The 6,000-nt window shown below is 34.9% G+C and overlaps 1 protein-coding gene across 11 annotated transcripts in view; it reads right to left on the bottom strand.

The window, feature by feature from the left end:
- Window positions 1-5,513, bottom strand: part of LOC110796266 (uncharacterized) — a 50,824-nt gene extending 45,311 nt beyond the window's left edge. For 5 of the 11 annotated variants that reach the window (XM_056836977.1, XM_056836968.1, XM_056836970.1 and 2 more), the window contains exons 1-2: window positions 4,419-5,513; window positions 2,308-2,394 (exon numbers count right to left, since the gene is read on the bottom strand). The gene's annotated coding sequence lies outside the window, so the exon portion shown is untranslated. The other 6 variants (XM_056836974.1, XM_056836975.1, XM_056836972.1 and 3 more) reach the window with 5 other exon arrangements.
- Between the last annotated feature and the right edge of the window lie 487 nt (window positions 5,514-6,000).

Genomic DNA, 6,000 nt, shown 5'->3' on the forward strand with positions numbered 1-6,000 from the left:
ACGACGCACCCTTGAGAGGTGCGTCACGGTTCTCAGAAAACTAACCACTTTGACTTTGCTATTTCTCCTTTTATTTAACGAATCTCAAATTACGGGACAGGATACGTTCTGTTCGATTTTTGGATCGATTGCGATACAACGCATGATCAGTTTCGCAGCGTGAGGCTTAGGCTTAGGGGTTTAGAGTCAATACTCAGAATAATAATTGTGTGTTGTGTTCTTTTCACATCGACCTTAGGGCCCTATTTATAGAAAAGAGTTCGTGGAAAGATAGAATTGTAGAACTCTAATCCACGAGGAATTAGGAAAGAACACGTCCCAGGTAATTTCAGCGCCCAAGGCTGGGCGCCGAAGATTTCGGCGCCCAGAGCTAGGCGTTGAAAATAGGGCCTGGGCCGTTTCTTTGTCAGATTCGGATTCTTAGAATCCGGAGTGTATGAGACTTTAATCGAGTCTTTTAGTGCTTATTAATTTTATGATGGAATGCATCTGGGCCCGTTACGAACTCTAGGCTCGTTAGGATTTTAATTAATACGTAACTCTTATTTTTGAATCGTATTAGGAATAGGATTCTCTCGCAATTTCTATCTCATTTAGGATTTATGTTGGAGTGCAACACCTAATTCTGACAGGTTTCTATCTTTTATGACTTGCCACTTTTAACAACTACCCATTTCGGCAGTTACTATTTTAGCAGGTTTCCATAAATAGCAGGTTTCTATAAATAGCAGGTTTCGGGTGAAATGAAAAGGGGAATTGAGATTCGTTATTTTATAGGAGATGCGTTGTCAAGTGGAGATTTATGTTCTCATCATCGAACCTTCCCTTTCGGGAATGGGGACAAAAGTAGGTGTCTACACATGTGAGCACTATGCAACACATACACGGCTACTTTCCCCTACTTAAGAATTTTTTTACCAATATATGCAATTTCGTTCTCAAAATATCATTCGCATTCCCTTACTCATGTATTAGCTTCATTCTCATTATATTTTAACTTAATTTATTTCTCAAAATAAATCCTCAACCCAATTAAATATCAATCTCAAGACTTGCTGACACTTTCTCTTACACTTAATCAAACTGTAACGATCTAATTAAAATTTGGACAATCTTCTCAACCATTCCCTTTTAACTTAGAATCACTCCTTATCTTGGGCTATACTCTTAGACCATTGATTAATAATTGACTGTTAGTAAGTGATACTCATTTAAGATTCCAAGGTTATCATTAGGGTATACTTTCCTCGAATCCGTATTCATTATTTAATCGGTTTTTTCATGAAATGCCCTTGAGGTTTACAATAATGCACCAAATACCCCTGCGCGTTTCAAAATTCATATAACACCCCTATTTTTTCCAAACTGTTCATAAAATACCCCTATTATGACTTTCCGTTAGTCCTCCGTTAAGTCATGTTTATAATTCATAAAATACACCTACATATAAAGTTATTGCATAATATACACCAATTTATAAAGTTCTTTGCACCAAATACCCAAACTCCTTTAAAACTACAGAATTTGAATTCAACGGCTAGTTTGAATTTCTAATTTTCCTAACAATGAAGTAGAACCGTTTGTAACAAATTTCCAGCAATAAATAGGAATTATATTCCATAAAAAGCCGATTAATTTGCAGAGTAGCTTTACAAAAACTCTGATTATATTGCCATTGCCATTACATTTGAAAGTCTATAAAAGCTCTTGAAAATTCAAAGTAAGCCGGTAATAATACCCTTGCAATGAACATTTACAATCACTCTTGTACTACAATGCATCACATTCTTGGTTACCTTGCTTGAGCCATTTCCACCCTTAAATAGAAAGAACCACACCGGTAGAACGCAAATTAGTCCTGCAGTCCCAATTGGTCGAAGATATAGGTACAGCTAGCGTCCAGAGTCTCTAAACCGCATTCATTTCGAGCACAATACTTCAATGCTCCCAAAAGCACCATAGGTTGCGCAATTAATATGATCATACATTCATACTGTCGCATACACGAAACTCAACCTAAATTCTAACTATACAACCCAAAACACAAAGAAAAACCACAAACCTAATCCTAAAAAGAAATCTCCTTCTGAGTTCTAATTGCTTGAAAATTATCCCTAACATGAGTAATAAAATTGGAAAAACAAAATTACAGAACAATGAACAATAAAAATTGTCAATAATAAGCACACCACACTCAATCTAGCTTCAATTCATTATAATCCAATAAATCAATAACATTTTAACAAAATATTCTGAAATTTTAGCCGAAATTTTATAAAATTTTAACTGGAAAACACTAAAAATTACCTGGTGCACCGCAAACTGAGGTCATTGCAGGATCTATCACACATTTTTTCTCCCCGTTATCCGTTTATAATTATGCAATTCAACTTCCTGGTCATTATTTTTGCACAAATTATTCAACAATTCAACGAAATTATAAGAAAAATTGAATCAAACCAAAGATAAAAACACAATTGGCAATTTAGCAGCTCACAACTTGAATAAATAAAGAAGGAAAGTTGAATCAAACCTTCATCCTCGTCATCCTCAGGCAAAGGGAAATCAATCCAAGTCTCAGGATGCATAGCATGATAGCAACATCCCTAGCAAACGACCCGGTCTCAAAACCCTAATTTCTCCCACCGAAATCGCCGCCGAATTCACCCACCATGACCACTCCAACAACGGACGTTTCTGGTGTTGCCCCTCCTCCGTCATCTCCGCCCAACGATGGTGGAAGCTCCTCTTCCTCCGCCAACCCGATTTTTTCTAATTCTCTCTCCTCCGCTCCGGGATCAACTCCTCCCGCCGTCTTCTCCTCCCCTTAATCAACACCTCTCACCTTGATGAAATCTCACTCGTCGACAACGCCAATGGAGGAGATAGAGAGTTGACCGGGTCACCGATGCCATCGACGGTGCACCAGAGAAAGTCAAATCCTGACCGAGGTTGGCGACGGTAGTGGGGGCTAAGATGGTGACGGGGTGAGGAGTGGTGTTGGTTCAGTGGGAGGAGAGAGAAAGTTTGGGTGGGTTGGGTGGGAAAGAGAGAAAGTATACAGATGAATGGGATTTGAGCCACATAAGGGTAAAAACGTAAATTCATACTAACGGAGGACTAACGGACGTTAAATCCAAGTGTATTTTATGAACAGTTGGAAAAAATAGGGGTATTCTATGAATTTTAAAACGGGCAGGGGTATTTGGTGCATTATTGCAAACCTCAGGGGCATTTCATGAAAAAACCGTTATTTAATAGCTTAGTGTGCTTGAAATGTATTTTGTAAACATTTACATAAAACATATTTACTCAAACATAATCTTTATTATTCATTAAAATATCCTCTCGATAGATTTCAAACTATTAGGTTATAAAAAATATGAAGACTTGATTATTTATTTTAAAGTATATATTTTTATTCCTATAATAAACTCGTTTTAAAACGTGTTAATGATTTCTTTATTTGCAAACTATTGCCATTTATAGAAAACAAAATAAAACTGAAAATATCTTTCGTTATAACCTTTCCAACTTTTAAGTTCATTAAACACTTTAATAGTGTTCAAAGCTAGTTTAAGTTCCATAATTCATGGTTTTAGGAAAAACATGTGGATTTTAGGAAATTCTAAAATAAATATGGCTTGTTAGGAAAGATTATAAAACCTTGAAACGACTCATTCAAGAATCATTAAAAACTCCGCTTTTGTTATACTTAAAATAGTTTAAAGATTCTCATTTACTACATTAAAAGAATTCTTTTATTATTAACACGTGATTAAGAAAACAAGCGTCTTTTAAGAAAATTAAAAACAAGTATGACCTAGTTGAAAGAAAACATAAACCTTTATTGAAACAAGAATTTAGAATTAAAAATGGTGTCCTTGGTTCCACTAAATCTTACTTTAGGATCTCTTATATAGTTTAACACTAAGACCTAAACTCCTTAGAAACTCAAGTAGGACTTCTTCCATTATGCAAGGACTTTTACCTGATCATTAACGTATTCACTTATGATTAACTCTTAATTAACACTCCCTTAACCTTTTGGCTCTTTCACATACCTCTCGATTCCCAAGTTCGACCTCAAGATACTCAATTAACTCAATTTCTCAAGCCGCTCAATGCCTCAACTCAAACCATCTCTCACTTGGGTTCTCATTGACACAAACATTCGTTTTAAAAGAATCATGATTCTTAAAAGCATTACAATCTAATTCAATTTGCAAAGAACAAATCAATTTGCAAATACAATTCAGTTTTGCAAAACACAGTTTAATTCGCAAAATAATATTCAATTCGCAAAACAACATTCAATTTATATATATATATATATATGTATATATATATATATATATACATAATACTTAAACACAAGATATGTTTTCAAACATTGAAGATGGTTGGACGATGTGTACCTTCAATAACCATTCATAAATCTGAAAGCTACATATTCGATCATCATCCATCGCTTAACTTCATGACTCAAATCTTCTTAAACCATTCTCCATCAATTTACCTCAACAAGAACAACTTAAGTTAATAAATAAACTACTCACTCTAATGTAACTAGAACTTGATGAATTCATTTTGAAATCTCAATTGATTTTCGAAGAACTTAATTTAGAATTAGCATAGCACATATTTTATTTTAAGGAAAAACATATTGGATTTTCTAATCATAATTCGTGATTGAAAACATAAAATTCAATAATTATATTTATGTACTTAATGAATATTAATCAATCAAATTATAAAATTGAAAATCTTAATTTCTTAGCTATTAAAAACTTTCTCGAAACAAACTAATACTTTCAAATTCCTTGTTTACAAAAGTTGAGATTAATTTCTGAAATCGTTTCTATACTATCAAACTAATAATCGGATCAGTAATTCGATCTTATATGGCTATTACTGTTGGAATGGGCTAAACTAAAGTAGATAAGAAGAGATTAGGCTTGAGTTATACCCTTAGAGAAATAGGAAGGCAAGAGACAACATTAGGTACACCCAACCCCATCAACAAGCAGTAACTTCAGTAGGGCCACGGAGCTCCGACGAGCACAACAACAGTGGGAGCCGGCAAACCCCCACGTCGGCCGTAAAATGGGCCCGCACCACCACATGCAGAAGAGAGAAGTTAGGGTTCATGAATTTGGGGGTTTCAAATGAATTCAATTTAATATAATCTACTAGAAGAGGAAATAGGATAAATTACCAATTAAAGATGGTGCATAGATGGGTGTGGTTTCTATTGCCACCGTTGGCGGCGGTGGAGACACGAAGGATGAGAGGGAGGCGGAGCAAGGAAAACAGATCATCAACAACACACAACCTCAGCAACAACAACCGCTTCAACAACGACCGACAAAAAGGGGAGGCGGAGCAGCGGCGCGGTGTGGTGGGGCGTCGCAGTGGAGTGAGGAGGAGAGAGAGAGCCGAGTGAAGAGGAGGGAGGGAGAGGAGCACGAGTAAGGGGTGAGAGAAAATGAGTGAAGGGGGGTTTTGTTCTTTTTCTTTCAAGCAAATGGTTTTTGGAAATTTTTTGATGGTTTTATTATTGATGACTCAAGCTTAGATTAAAGTAATTTGGATAATATTCTTTTAACTAGATAAATTAACGAACATAAAATAATATATTATCACCGGTTTGACTTAAAATAAAAATCCTAATTGCGTGGGAAAAATAAGACAATTTGAGTATAGATAAATTTGTTCAGAATTAACAAAATCTAAATACTTTAAACGAATAAATTCCCAATAAAACAAAATAAAATTATCTCGAGGTAAATCTCGAGAAACAATTCGGGAAAATTATTAACTTTAATCATAAAAATTCAAATTCATTCACCAATTTGAATAAAATTTTGAGATCTTAATCTCAATTTAGGTTTAAGAGAAACTTTAACAACGCGTTTAAGACGGTAATTACTCTTTATATTATATTAAAAGGCTGCTTAAAATCAAGTCTGTTACATAGAATCTTGAGATTGAATTGAA

Source organism: Spinacia oleracea, chromosome 2, assembly GCF_020520425.1.
Source record: "Spinacia oleracea cultivar Varoflay chromosome 2, BTI_SOV_V1, whole genome shotgun sequence".
Taxonomy (NCBI): domain Eukaryota; kingdom Viridiplantae; phylum Streptophyta; class Magnoliopsida; order Caryophyllales; family Amaranthaceae; genus Spinacia; species Spinacia oleracea.